Raw genomic sequence first — 15903 nt, forward strand, 5'->3', positions numbered from 1 at the left:
ACAGTTCATCCAAGTCACCCCATTTTACAACAAGCCCCATTTTACAACAAGCCCCATTTTACAACAAGAATAGGCTATAGAAGTTGTTGATTGGCTCAGGATCACTCAATGAGCTTCAGTAGTGAGCAGGGATTCAAACTCTGGTATTGTAGTTCCAACTCACAGGGCTCTTTGACTATACAGTGGTACCTCAGGTTACATACGCTTCAGGTTACAGACTCCGCTAACCCAGAAATAGTGCTTCATGTTAAGAACTTTGCTTCAGGTTGAGAACAGAAATCGTGTTCCAGCGGCGTGGCAGCAGCAGGAGGCCCCATTAGCTAAAGTAGTGCTTCAGGTTAAGAACAGTTTGAGGTTAAGTACGGACCTCCAGAACGAATTAAGTACTTAACCTGAGGTACCACTGTACAGTATATGACACTCTTTGTGAACTGCCTAGTTAGTCTAAAAAGAGAAGTTGTCTGTCTAGGACTAGGTTCAAAAGACAGCAACCAAAATGATCAAGAGGCTCGTGCAACTCTCCTCTGAGGAAAAGTTGCAACAATTGATGCTTTTCAGTTTAGGGGGGAAGTGGCAGTGTATAAGATACTATGCATGGTTTGGAGAAAGTTCATAGAAGTTTCTCTCATAATTTAATCTATGTATTCCACTTTTCTAACAACATTGAGTTTGTAGCAGCTCCCATTAACCACAGCAATACAATTGCTAACACATTTGTAAAGCTAAGCAGGGTCTGGTATGGTTTCAATTTGGGTGGGGAACTATGTGTTGAGATTCCCACATATTTTGCTGTGTTAATGCTGGTGTTTATGCTTTTAAAGTTATTGTACACTGCCTGCAGATTTGATGTGAAAAGCAGCACAGAACTGTTATAGTAAATAATTGCATACAATTTACCTCTCAAAGCTAATGTATACAGATCACATACCCTCCATTTAAAGGCCAACTACAGTATGTTAATCTTTGGCACTGCAGCAACTGAAGCAAAAGCAAAAAGGAGTGCTTTGGCACCTTAAAAACTAACAAATGTACCATGGCATAAAAGCCCACTTTGTAAGATGCATGAGGAGGGGGAAATTATTAAAAAGGGAGGCCAGAAGGCTTAGCAGTGCAAAGGAGCTATTACTTAGCAGACAAGAACCAGGAAAGGGGCTAAAAGATTCTATTGAAGTTGGTGTGCGACCCACTCTCCCAACAGGTAATGAATGAATTGGCAAAGAGCGATCATTAGTGTACATGAATGCCTAACAAGGGACAATAACCTTCTATTGTGAGCTAGTCACTCCCAGTCTCTATTCGAAGCATCTTTGATAGTGTCAGATTTGCATATGAATTCCATTGCTCAGCAGTCTCACTCAGTAGAGTACTGCTCAGAAAACAATGGTGAATCATTTCAGTCTCTTTGGGCATTCAGTGGCAGGCTTGAAAGTTGCCATACTTCAGCAGCAAAATGTTTCAAAGGGAGACCCTAGCTTGAAGCCATCGAATCAGAATTCATATGCAGATTTGGCACTATCTGACTTGGAATAGAGAAGGGGAGTGCTAGCTCACCACAAAGCAACTGCTGCTAGTTAGGTCTTCATTTGTGCTTTGTATCTTGCTTTGCCAGTCTGGAGCGGGTCACCCCCACTGATGGATTCCTTTACCCGTTTTTTTCACCCAATCTTGCTTCTGTTTGGCTCTGTACAGACCTTTCCCCCTTGCTCTGTTTGTCTGCTGCATATCTGAAAAAGTGGACTCTGGCCCACAAACGCTTCTGCCATTATCAGTGTCTTAATCTTCAGGACTCCTTGTCACTTTATTTTTCTTTCAGACAAATTTAAAGCACATTCCCCCACCCTCCAAAGAATCATGGGAACAGTATCTTACCCCACACAGAGCTACAGTCCCCAACACTCTTAACAAGATAGTTCCCAGGATTTTTTGGGTGGGGGATCTGCTTTCAGTGTGCTTTCAATGTATGGCGTGTATGCAGCCACACAACTTACACTGAGTCAGACCATTAGTCCCTCTAGCTCACGGTTTCCCAAACCTGGGTTTCCAGCTCGTCTTGGACTACAACCAGTGGTCAGGGATGCTGGGAACAGTAGTCCAAAAATAGTTGGAGACCCAAGTTTGGGAAACCCTGCTCTAGCTCAGTATTAACAGTGACTCCCAAGAGTTTTAGGTAGGGTCCTCTCCCAGACCTACCTGGAGATGCTGGGGGTTGAATTGAGATGTTCTGCACGCAAAGCCAATGCTCTAACACTGAGCCAAGACCCACCCTCAGAAAGCTGACTCTGCATGCTTCAGAATGCACAATATAAGCATTTGTAAATGTAGTGTTTATAATTCTTATTACAATGCCTTTCCATTGAAGCAGATTTCTTAATTAGTTCTTATCAGGGGAACCACCCCATGTAATTATTGTAGCTAACCCATTGCTTCTGTATCTATGAGGCCAACTATTTATTGCTGATGAACAAAGGGCTTTCCCTTTATTTATTTTTTTAACTTGTTATCCCATATTCTCTCTAAGCAGTTCAGAATAGCATGCAAGGCCCTTCCTCCTGCCTCCAATTTTATCCAGGCTGACAACAACTCTGTGAGGTAGGCTATCAGATACCTGAAAGGCTGTCACATGGAAGATGGAGCAAACTTGTTTTCTCCTGCTCCAGAGGGCAGGACCCGAACCAATGGATCCAAATTACAAGAAAGGGGATTCAGACTAAACAGAGTAAGGAGAACTTTCTGACAGTAAGAACTGTTTGACAGTGGAACCAACTCCCTTGGAAAGTGGTGGACTCTTATTCATTGGAGGTTGGGTGACCATCTGTCAGGGATGCTTTGGCTGTGATTCCTGTATTGCACAGGACCCTCAAGGTACCTTCCAACTCTACAATTCTCTGATGCTCTGAAAGAATGATTGACGAAAGATGATCAGGTAACAGGATCAGGAGAGTATTGTTGCTCTTGAGTAACTCACCTGGTTAGAGCATGGTGCTGCTGATAATGCCAAGGTCACAGGCTTGATCCCCATACAGGACAGCTGCATATTCCTGCATTGCAGGGGGTGAGACTAGATTATCCTCAACGGTCCCTTCCAACTCTGATTTTATGATTCTGCTTTTGGGCTTCCCATAAGCATCTAGATGCTGGACTGAGATGGGTCTTTTGTTAGTGATCCACCAGGATTCTTCTTAAACTTCATGGCTGAGCAGGGCTTAGGAACCATTTTCTCACCCTCCCCGCCCAGTCCAAAACCCCACATATGCCCAAAGCACAAATCCCATAGTGATGATGTTGGGGAAGAGTTCCTGTTTGTCCTGCGTTGGTAACACTGCTATCATTTATATGGGGCATACCAATGCAAACACATAACAGAGAAAACACACTTCTTTGCTGCCTTGTGATCTTGGGTATATCCAAGGAAGGGCATTTAAACCTTTCTGAGAATCTTGGCCCTCCCCTTCTTAAATCTGAAATAAATTATCCTCAGGAAGATGTTGCTGCAGTAACTGTTTATGGCATTTCAGTTCATGTATAACTTTGTTTAGTCTCCTATTTAAATGAGAGAAAGTAACATTTTGGGAGGCACAGGGCTCTAAGTGCTTCCACATGATTCAGGCTACAATCCCATTCACACTTACCAGGGGGTAAAACCAAGTGAAGCTGGTGCAGTTTTGCCTTGGAATAAATGGGAAGAGCAACCGCTTTGCATGTGGAAGGTTCCAGGTCCAATTCGCAGCATCACCAGGTGGGGCTGGAAAGGACTCCTGCCTGAAAGCCTGGAAAGCTGCTGCCAGTCAGTGTGACAATATTGAGCTAAATAGACCAATAGTCTGACTCAGTAGAAAGCAGCTTCCTATGTTTCAAATATCTACATACTTAAACGAACTACATTGTCCAAACTTGAGAATGTTGTTTTGATTCATTTGGACCTTGGCTGTTTATTTAAAACTTGTTTCTGTATTATGCCTGGTAACCTACGGACCATTTTCCCGCACCCTCGTTTAATTATTTCCGCAAAACACTATGCGTATGGCTATATCCAGTAAAGTTGGCCAAGAATATTCAAGCACGCATACATATTTATGCATAAGTACATGCATGATATAATAAAATATACATTTGCTGTCATCATGACAAAAAATGATGTGGCTTTTGTTGATGAGTTCATAGAGACCCTCCAAAATGCCAAAGGCTGCAAGAAACCCTTGTGCCTCTAGAGGGCATGGTTGCTGCTCTTCCCTTCCCACCTTTGTATTCAAAATATCACAGTAGAAAGCAGAATGGGGGAAAGCAGGAGACAGGTTACCATTCAAGTATCCATGGCACTCAACTGATTCCTACTAGCACACATAGATAAGCAGCTCTGTCTCTCTATCTCCGTCTCTCTCCCTCTTTATTAACAGAAGCAGGGATGGGCTGTGTTTCCTTGCGGGCGAGATTCCCGGAGCTGCACGCCAGTGGTGGGCAGGGCTAGAGCCGGCCCACTCATGAGGCAGAGTGAAGCACCTGCCTCAGGTAATGGTAGTGCAAGAGGCCCCAGTGCTTCCACCACCAGAAGAACACGTTCCGGTGTGCAATGTAGCCACTCATTTCCCCCATCCCCGGACGGAGAAGCCGAGTGGCAATGCTTTGTGGAAGACGCTGGCTCTCGCCAAGTTTGGTGACAGCCAGGACATTCCAGATGCAGAAGTTGGGGAGCACAGGGGGTGGGGGCATGAGGCAACAATTCCCATTTTGCCTCAGGCGGCAAAATGGGACAGGCCACTCATGGGTGCAGCCAGAGGCAAATGTGGGTTGGCCGGTGTACATAGGCACCGGCTCCTAGGGGCCAAGGCAACTTTGGGCCCTCCAATGTTCTTTTTGATAGCAATACCCATCAACTGGGGGGGGGGCTCCCTGAGCCAGCTCAGAAAGTAGTTCAATTGGGAAAGGACTAAGCTTTGTTCAAGGATTCAAGGAGGTTCTGTGACAACAACATCATGGTGGATTTGGAGCAGATCTGGATAGCTGCTCAAGCAAGAGCAGGGAGCTGCTGGCCTGACCCTGTAGTCATCAATGCCTGTCAGCTTCCAGAGCATCTCTTGGTACTGATATGTGACTCCTCCCCACCCCTCATCCTCCAAAAACAATCCTATGCAGAAGGCAGGGACTTCATCTATTAAGGGTGGAGTCGACAGAGGAGAAAAGGCTCTTCCTAGCTGACCATGCGGCTTTTAAATGTCAAGAGGAAAAGGACAGAAGCTGCTCCTTTGTTGCTTGTTGTCAACCACCCCCAGCTCCTATTAAAATGAGGGAACATGGTAACCCATATACTGCAGAGCAAAACCTCCTGATTGTTCAGAACAGCAGGCTCATCCTGAAGCCTTTACAGCATAGGGAGGCAGATCTCAGCCTACTTTGGTTTTTTACTACCACCAACCTAAACGAGATGCGAAAAAGTGGATTGGGGCAGCCAGGTGGATCTACATTTAGGGTCAAGGAACAGGACACTTTTTGCACAATCCCCTCATGGTTCCACCCACCCGAACTCCTGCTTTTTCTATTATGGCAACCTAATGAAGTATTTTGGTGGTTAGACAATCTTGGCATCTACTGCAACTCTCCCAAGGTCTATCAGGAGATACTGCACACCCTACTTTATCAGAATAAAAAAAAATCCACCTGGTGCAGATAGGTGAATTGGTGTTAGGAAGTCTGTTGGTGTTTGCTGGCAGCTCTTCTCTGGATGGGAAAGCACTGCAGCTCTGTGGTAGAACACATGCCTTGCGTGCAGAAGGTCCCAGGTTCAATTCCTGGAGAAAGCTCTGGGGAGTCACTGCCTGTCAGTGTAGACAGTGCTGAACTGGATGGAGTCGGCATAAGGCAGATTCTGATGTTCAAGTTCCCTACTTTGACAAAAGCTGGACAACCTACCGTATTTTTTGCACCATGACACTCACCTTTTTCCTCCTAGAAAGTAAGGGGAAATGTCTGTGCGTGTTATGGAGGGAATGCCTACGGGTGGCATGCCTACGGATTTTCCTCCTCTAAAAACTACGTGCGTGTTATGGTCGGGTGCGTGTAATAGAGTGAAAAATACGGTAATTCCCTGACTTCCAGCACTCTGCAGAGAGGCAAAGCAGGGCTATTCTATTGCCTCTGCTGAGAGACTAGCTACCCCTTAACTGTCACTTGGTGGCAGCCTTTCCCATTAGGCAACCTGAACGGGTTCAGTCCCAGTTGGTCTTTATAAGGTGTGACACATTAGAAGAGAAGTGGTGCATGATCTTGCTTCTTTTGTTCTCCCTCCTCATCTTTTTTCCTTATGTGTCATGTTTCCTTAGGTTGTAAGTCCGAGGGCATAACTCTTACTACTTACTTCTAAGCCTCTCTGGAGCCTCTGTGGAGCGGGCCAAAATGCTTTAAATAAATAAACCTGAATGTTCTGGTTCAAAGCACACCATGTGACCAAGCCCTGATATTTTTGGGGAAGGGGGAAAGAGGAGCTTATGTGTCAGAGAGAAATTTAGGCCAGATTCACTCAACAGTTTTTAATATAGTCATCAAGAGAGTGGCATGTTTGTGTGCTTGCCGACCCATTCATTCCAAGTATGAGGTGTGAGAGAATGTCAGTCTAAGAAAAGCATTGAAAGCTAAAGTTCCACAGGATGTGGTGTAGGCCCCACCACATCGAAGAAAGCAAATTTAAAAGAAATAGGCAATATGTGATGGATAAAAGTCAGACTTAAAACGGTCAGATACAAACATTTTAAGTAGGTGGATTGCAAATTCCCACATAACATTTTATGTATAGCCAGCCACTCACTGATCCTTTAAAAAATGTAAATGCATGGGAGCACCTAATGTCTCAGCATTGATGACACCAACTTGGTATGGATCTTGTCAGCCCATTTGCGTGGGAAACCACTGCAAGCATACGTGCCGAGTTCTGCCCAACATGGGGGGCTCGTTGCATGAGCATGACGTCACACTGCGACACACACGTGATGTCACATGCATCAGGAGGAGGCTGCAAAGCCTGGAAGGGCCCTCTGCCACTGCATGGAGGCCCGGTGATGCCCTTCGTCACTGTGGAGAGGCCCGCCGCTGGTGAGGCCCAGCCCATCAAGATTGGTGGGCACTCAGTCCTGTCCCCACATACTTTGGGGGCACCTATAACATTAGAAAGGGCCATGAGTCAGCTGCTGTTTTGAAATAATCCTACAGGATGTAGACACCCAGTTTTCAGGCAGCTTAGGAAATCTTGTGTAATTTCTGAGAAGCAAAAGTGGGTCAATAAATCAAGGTGTGGCTTTGGGAGCACTAGGCAGGAAATGCATATTATTTCCACACTTTCTGAATCACGGACAACATGGCACCTGAGATCAGCTTACATTTGATGTTGTTGTTGTTTTTGTTAGCCTTACAGGATCCTCAAGTTAAGTGATATTAGGAAAGAATTGGGAGAGCAAGAAAGTAGGTGAAATGACAGGTACAGATGTTTGCCCTTTGTAAATATTATGAGAACTGGGTTGCAATGATGCAGAGCCGCCCTGTTGCATAAAAGCTTTCTCCTGGGAAATTTCCGGCTGTAGGTGCATTCTTTGCCTATCGCGTGTAAACTTGCCAGAGAGATGATTCACAATATTTTGCTTCCTGCTTCTCGCGCCATAAATGGATTGTTGCTACCTACAATTGTTCTCAGCTTTGACAGCAATTCCCGTAATAATTAACAGAGGAGAGCAACTGGATGTATGACACAGAACCTGACAGTTGAACAAGAGTCAGGAAGGCTTCTGAAGTCTAATGACTAAGAATCTGCACTACAAATTAGGGCACTTCTGTTTTAAATCTCACCTTTACTATGAACTCAGTAGGAGTGCAAGCCTATGCACACTTATGCAGAAGGAAGTCCTACTGAATAGAATGACACTCACTTCTGAGTAAACATGCAGAGGATTCTGCTGTAGTCATTTGGACCTGATGACCTCCAAAATCCCTTCTAATTATATAGTTCTAGGTTTCCTTTGGCAAGCATCCACAATATGGGGATAACATCCTCTTCTCATATTGTGGTGTTATCAATAATATCAACTTGCCTGCTAAAAGCACCCAGAGTGGTGTACAGCCTAATCTGAAAATGATGCACTACTATCAATAAGAAGTCCAAAAATAAATAAATTAAAAGCCATTATGAAGAACATACAAACACTATGTTGTTGGCATCTGTCTGTCTCGGGAGATAATGGAAGAGTGAGTCTTAAGGAGTAAAGTCAAACCATTGGACAGTTATAGTTTCTGCTGTGGCTGTAGAGACCGACACGGGAGAAACATGTTTTATTGCAGGTGGGGCAGATGAAGGTGTCTGGTTTTGCTGATACAGATGCGCCATGACATTTCTTCTCTCTGCACTCCTCCTAGTGGTCATTCCTCTGGTCACTGCTGTGGATATACAACCTGCTTTTAAATGCTAAGTATTACTATTAAAACTGCTAGGTGCCAACAAATGATTGTTCAATATCAAACTCATGATGCAATGTGTTTCTTTTTTTTATCAATCATCCATTCACAAACTGACACCTTTTTCATAACGGTGGGCTGGAAGCACTCAGCCTAATCCTCTGGTCTGGCTCATCATCACCACGCAAAGAGATTCTGTTGGGATCTGAGAGCTTTGAGCAGCAATGTGAGAAGTGAAAGCTAGTGATGGCAGAGGGAATGGTTCATTGGTGGAATCCACCTGCTCCTTCTGCATAGTGATCAAGGGACAAGAAACACACCAGGGGCAGAAGAAGGTGGCTAATTCTGCACCATGCAAACATGCAGTTGCTGTCTGGCTAGCAGGTCCTCATGTGGACCACTGATGTCAGCACTGGATGTAGACAGTCAGCGACCATATACCTGATTGGTGTGGACCAAGCCTTCACCTCCTGAACAACAAGCAAAACTGAGCCATCTATGCATAAATGAACAGAGATAACAGGTAGCATCCAACTAATGCATCCCATCAGCGCAAGGATTTATGCTTGCACAATGGAACATTCCCCCTCTCCCCCTTGCCCCTCAAATTTTGAGGAGTTCCTCCAACTCCTTTTGGAACAGATCTGGGGAGGGCACGAAGTACATACAGGTGGAGGAGAAAGAGACACATTCCACTGAACAAGTGCAAATCCTTGTGCTGATGGGACGCATTTGTGGGATACTACCCAACATAGCTTTAACATTTGCCTTATAGATCAAGGAAAAGGCACAAAGCATTTTAAGCATGGGTGTAGCCAGGAGTTATGTTAGCAGGGGCTGGACAACCACTTGTCATCATCCTCTGTCTGCCTCTGTTTAGCAGATTCAGAATGAAATGTCTCAACAACAGTTGTTTAAATTACTTTCTTTAGACCCCAAGTGCTCAGAAAAATCTGTCAATACCTTCAGTCATCTGAAAACGAGGAAGTTAAATAAACAATTAACAACAGGGAGTACCTTTCATGCGGTTATCGAGTATATTTTGCAAAATTACAAAGAACATGCCTTTTTTCATCTTATTTTTAAAAAATCTAAACTAAAACAAGTTTGCGTGGATTTGCTGAAAATCTTTTCACCACTTCCTTCTCAAATTCCTCCTTTTTCCAATGCAGTTTTTCTGTGCACACACAGTAAGCACAGCCCGTTGAGACGCTCTCCTGTCATCACATTGACCTTAACCAGGTCTTTTCTCTCCGCAAGGTACTGAATGACCACTCTGTGGTACAAGTGGTGCATGGCTGAGCAAGAGAGATGAGCAGAGCCCTTTTGTGGTAGGGTAAAAGACCTCAGCAAACATTTAAATTTCAAATATTCTGATTATTTCTACTTTTAGCTAAGTATTTTTATTTATTCACTTGATGGGGGGGCAACTGCTCCCCCTGCTCCCTCTGGCTACACCCATGATTCTTACTGTATGGAAACACACTTTGTATTTTCTGCCTTTTTTGTAATGCATGAAACAGCCCAGATTTGGTATTGTCTGAAAAAGTGACAATGGAAAATTCCTTCATGTTTGAGCTTATTATTTTCCCCAAGGAGGATTACAAGTAGGCTTGTTAATTTTGCCACTGGTTTTTGAATGACTTACACACAGATAATTAAGAGGGCGTTGAAGGACAGTCATTCTTGTGGTATCTTTGGAAACCCATTGTAATAAAATAAACGAATGTACCATGAGTAGATCTCATGCATATTATTTCATCTCTGTGAACATCACTAACGTGCCGCGTTCATTATGGGAATGCCAAGTATTTACACTGTTACTAGGACAGGAGGACCTTGAGATCAAGGCTTTGTGATAGGATTTAGTTGCTGTGCTTCTGTACAGCATCAGATAATAGGTTTAGACATGTTCTCAGCCCTCCCAGGTTTATATAACTTCACATTCATACTTTGAACAGGTTGCTCCTGCCCTAAAGATCACAGAAAGAGTGAATGGAATTTTTTGACCCGTTCTGCCAATCACTTTCTTTTTCATTAAATTGCTCAGACATGGAAAGTTGCAGTCTGGCAAGTGAGAGTCAGGGGAAGGTACTTTTTGAGAATTTCCACCAAGGAGCCTCTAAGGAATTGGTGCCAATTTTGAAAGTGGTCATTCATTTACTCCCGTATGCTGATAGTTTGCATTCACACATCATTTTATTCTAGAATCAATGGAGATCAAGTACTCCCCCCCCCTACATAGTCCATACACAATCAAGATCTACTGCACATATTTTTGCCCCTGCAAAGTGCTTTTTGATAAATTGGTTTTATGCTGAAAATAAAAGCTCATTGTCGACTGATTCTGCATTACCCCACAGTGTGTTTGAAAACAGCTGTAGTTAGGGGGGTGGGGTGGGGTGGAGTATCCACACCTACCCATGTCATTGTGATTAAGCATATCTCTAGATCGCAATCAGCATTTCTTCCTTCATTTGCCTGGGGCATGTACAGGGAGGGAAAGCCATGGATAACCTAATCAAAGGAAGAGTTTTGAAATGGATATCAAGTTTTCATATGCACCCTCCTGGATGGCAGGATCCATAATTACCGTAGTATGGATTGAAAGCATCACACTGAGGACAAGCACGATAGTAATTCTGGTTACTGATTAATAGCACACAATATTATCAAACCTTTGCTTGACTGTATGGATTGCAAATATATTGAAGGCAACACATGGCCTCAAAACTGATTTTTAAAATGAGAATGTGTGGTTTTTAATTTAGTTACTTGAATTTGTGTAACGTTGAATATAAAAATCTTAATTGCTATACCTGCTGTCTATCCAACCAAGTATTGTGTACGATAACTGTCTGCCACACCCAGGGGCAGAGGCCTTTCCTATTACTTACTGCTTGATCCTCTTTTATAACCCAGGCCCTTCTGCAAGGTAGGTGTGTGACTTGCCACTGAACTATTGTCCCTTCATTTCCAAATAGCATTGCCTTTATATCTGTCCCTTCCCACCCTCACAAAAAAAAATGCAGTTTTGGAGGGAATCACGATCCCTCCCAACATACACCCTCCCACACCCAACACACACACACACACACGCTCTTACATGTAAGTAAGGAGGAAATATTTATTCAGGCAAGTAACTGTACAGGCTTGGAAGCAGAGTTCACGAGTCACAATTCAGGAGTTCAAGGATCAGGCAAGATGTTCAGAACTGGATGGAATCAAAGAAGATGTCCTAACAGTTACCACAGCCTGCCCACCAAGCTTTTAATGAGGAGACTCTCTAGCTTTTGTGAGAATGTTGAGATTGTAAATGTGTGCACCTCTGGGGTAGGTGGCCTGCTCCCATAGTGCACCCTTTTGTTCAGGCTCCTGATCAGCTGCAGTTGCCTCCTGAGTTGCCTCCTCTCTTGTCTGGCCGCAGCCTCCATTGATATTGTCCACTCTGCTGGGAGGTCGACACGAGGATCCAGCATCCCTTCTGCCCCTTCCAAAGCAGCTGAAATCAAAGCACAAATTGCCCTTCCTCAGGGCCAGCTCACCCATGAGGTGGACTGAGAAGGTTGCCTCAGGCAGTGGAATCCCAAGTGGCAGCGCCCCCGCAGGCACCCTGCCCACCTAGGGTCTATTGAAGGAATGTTGATGGCTATTATGTGGGACTTGCTGGCAGCCCACATTAGAAAGTAACAGTAACAGTAGGTGCCTTGCCACCAGGATCAGCCAGTGTCAGGGAACTGCCATCGGCTCAGGGGTGAGAGGGGAAAAGCCGGATGGATTACAGAGAGCACCCAAAGATCGTGGGAAGCAGCACTTCCTCAGCGGAGGAAGGAAGCCACGCCTCTAGTGGAGAGGAGAGGCAGGGCTCGGAAGAGGCAAACCGGTGCCAGGACACCTTGCCTGAGCAAAGCGGGGAGGAAAGAGGTCCCCCGTTATCCACACCTTCCTTGCGCAGTAGGCTTCCGCGCAGAAAGGAGAGGCGCAGACTGGGCGTCAAGAAGCTACTCTGCTGGGGAAGGTTTAAGGACCGCCCACTCTCAGATTCTGCCAGTGAATGAGCGAGCCACGGAATAGAGGCGCTCTGCATTCTAAAGGTTTTTATCACCAATAAGAAAGCTTTAAAACAGACTATTGAAGCATATTGCCTGATTGCTCTCGAGCAACCAACTAATACCTCTAACAGTCATCACCAAGACTCTGCCCACCCTTCTTAAAGTAGCCATCTGCTACCCAGGTTTACCGTAATTTTCGCTCTATAACACACAGATTTTTTCTCCTAAAAAGTAAGGGGAAATGTCTGTGCGTGTTATTGAGCGAATGTGTGGTCCCTGGAGCTGACTCGCCGGAGCGCAGGGGTAAAAATAGGCAAAAATCAGGCAAAAATAAGATCGGTCGGTCGGTCGGAGGGAAGGCGGAAGCTGCTGCTTTCCTGCATTCTGCCTCAGGGTCTTACTGCCCACCCGCTTCTGTTGCTGCGTTTGCTCAAACTCAACAAAGAGCAGAGAATCCCCTGCCCTCCTGGCAAGCAGAGGGTTAAGGAAAGGATCGAGTCCTTCCTTCTAATTCTTTCCTAGTCACACTGCGCACAGGCTCCAGCCCACCACCTCCTCCTCTCCGTGCTCTAGGGACTCGCAGGCAGCCGAAAAACATGCAGGTGGGAGAGAGAGAGAGAGGGCTGGCTTGGGTGGGGGGGGAAAACTTTTGGCTTCCTTTCCTCCCCCCCCGTTAAACCCCTCCCCTGCATTCTTAGCCAGCTGCTTCTCCACACACCCCTCTTGTGCTCCTTGTCCCTTCTGTGTTTTTCCTTCCCTCCCCATTTAAAATGTGGTGACAAAGCACGGATCCACATGGATCCTCAGGATTTTTGCATTGGGTCACCCCAAATTCACCATCAGATCACATTACATGTCCATGGCTACAGTCTGTACCAAAAAAATCACGCACCCACTGTTGCCTGGGGCTGCAATGGTGCAAAAACGTGGTTACAAAGCATGGATCCACAGGATCTTTGCACTGGGTCACCCCAAATTCACCATCAGATCAAATAGCATGTCATTGGCTACATCTTGCACCAAAAAAATCACGCACCCACTGTTGCCTAGGGTCGCAGTGGTGCAAAAACGTGGTTACAAAGCATGGATCTACATGGATCCTCAGGATTTTTGCATTGGGCTACTCCAAACTCACTGTCAGATCACATGTCTGTGGCCACAGCATGAACCACAAAAATCATACATCCACTGTTTCATTTAGAATATTTTTTTTCTTGTTTTCCTCCTCTAAAAACTACGTGCGTGTTATGGTCTGGTGCGTGTTATAGAGCCAAAAATACGGTATATAAGAAGAGCCCGCTGGATCAGGTCAATGGTCCATCTAGTCCAGCGTCCTGTTTTCACTGTGGCCAACCAGATTCCTGTGGGGAATCTCAGCGTACAACAGTTATGGTACATTCAGTACACAACAATTCAGGTAATCTGCTTTCATTTATCTGTTTCACTTTTAGTAGTATTGTTGCACAATAAAGCATTGATTCCTCCTTGACCTTTGTTCTCCAGAGTCTTTGTAGTGTATTGAAAACCAAATGACTGAAGTAATAAAATTACTCACTTTTTTCTGCAGAATTGCTAATCTGTGAAAGGCAGTGCTAGTTTTACAGGCAGTACATTTACAAAACAGATGATTTTCAGGAGGCACTGATGCCCAACATCCAAATGCTATTTGAAATACCTTATGAAGGCTTTTACTGGGTAAAAAATCTGGGCCATCTCATTCCTGGATTTGAAAGGAAAATTAAGGAAGTAAGTTTGAATGTATAGATGGGGTGGGAAACCCCCATGAGTGAAGAAAAAGCCTAAAATTATGAAACAGTTAGCCACTGTCAATTAAAGTACCCATCTGAGAAAGGAAAATAGGCGTAAGTTGTTCATGTAATGTTCTCAAGGGTGATGCAACAATGAGTAAGATTCTTGATTCCTGCATCCAGGTTTGTCCTCGAAACACAGGGCCAGCTCAAGATATTTTGTCACCAGAGGCACAGCAGCAAATATTCTCCAGGAATAAAGAAACCCATTTGCATAAGCCATTGAGGCAAATTTGCAAGCGATAGGAACCATAAGAACCTAGGGAACTGCTTTATACTGAGTCAGACTATTGAGCCAATCAAGCTCAGCATAGTCTACTGACTGGCAGTGGTTCTCCAAGGTTCTCAGACAAAGACACTCCCAGCCATACCTGGAGATGCTGGGAATTAAACCTGGGACACTCTGATTCTTGCATGCAAAGTAGATGCTTTCCCACTGAGCTGTGGCTGTGGCCCTATATTCAAGAGCTATATAAGATGACCTAAGGCACCTCTTAGGGACACAGGTGGCGCTGTGGGTTAAACCACAGAGTCTAGGGCTTGCCGATCAGAAGCTTGGCGGTTTGAATTCCCATGATGGGGTGAGCTCCCGTTGCTCGGTCCCTGCTCCTGCCAACCTAGCAGTTCGAAAGCACGTCAAAGTGCAAATAGATAAATAGGTACCACTCCAGCGGGAAGGTAAACAGCGTTTCCGTGCACTGCTCTGGTTCACCAGAAGCGGCTTAGTCATACTGGCCACATGACCCAGAAGCTGTACGACGGCTCCCTCGGCCAATAAAGCGAGATGAGCGCTGCAACCCCAGAGTCAGCCACGACTGGACCTAATGGTCAGGGGTCCCTTTACCTTTACCTAAGGCACCTGTTAAATACATCTACAACACAAAGGAATTTTGATAAAGCCCGGTTCTTTGTTACATTCTTAACAAAGGACAATCCCACATAGAACCATGTAAGCATGGGCATGATGGAGAGTTTGGGCATACTTTGAATCTCAGAAGAGTAAATGCCTATGTCTAAGGTCTAACTAAATGTTTGTGTTGAACACTTTTTTAAAAAGTGTGCTTACCACTGGCCTCTTTACCTTTGCAAGAAAAAGCAGCCATGCCCCTCAAGTGATTCAGGTGATTTCAGGCTGGGGTTTGGGGGGCAAACAGCAGCCAAGTTGTTGTGAAACCAGTACAGGGAGTAGTAAATAGTTAACCCCCTCCTATCCACATGCTTTGCTCCCCGTTTGGATTGTGTAGAAGACACATGCCTGCTTTTTCTTGAAAAAGGAAGTGGCCAGGGTTGAAGGCGTTTTTAAAGTTATTCTTATTGAATGAAAAAAGTGCTTGACGTAAGTTGTAGTTCCTCCTTATGGAGGAACTTCCATGAATGGCTCCATGGGTGGAGAGGGCTGTGATGCCTTTATCCGGAAAAGAGACATGCCAGGGCAGAGTGTGCCCTTAGGCACCTGCTTGAGCTTGTTCTGCAAGTTTAAGCAGCCAAAATGGCACCAGCCACACATGAGAGGGAAGTATCCTTATGCTCAGGGGAACCTTACAGTTTGCAGAAGTACCAAAATCCTTAGGAAGAAACTTCAGGAGGAGAGCCCCCAAAACGTTCCAGGGAGG

At 44.9% G+C, this 15903-nt stretch overlaps 1 protein-coding gene across 1 annotated transcript in view; it reads right to left on the reverse strand.

Annotated features, from left to right (window-relative positions):
• The window catches only part of DPY19L4 (dpy-19 like 4), a 74844-nt gene that overhangs the window by 29270 nt on the left and 29671 nt on the right, over positions 1-15903 (reverse strand). The window lies entirely within an intron of this gene.

This window comes from Podarcis raffonei, chromosome 7, assembly GCF_027172205.1.
Source record: "Podarcis raffonei isolate rPodRaf1 chromosome 7, rPodRaf1.pri, whole genome shotgun sequence".
Classification (NCBI taxonomy): Eukaryota; Metazoa; Chordata; class Lepidosauria; order Squamata; family Lacertidae; genus Podarcis; species Podarcis raffonei.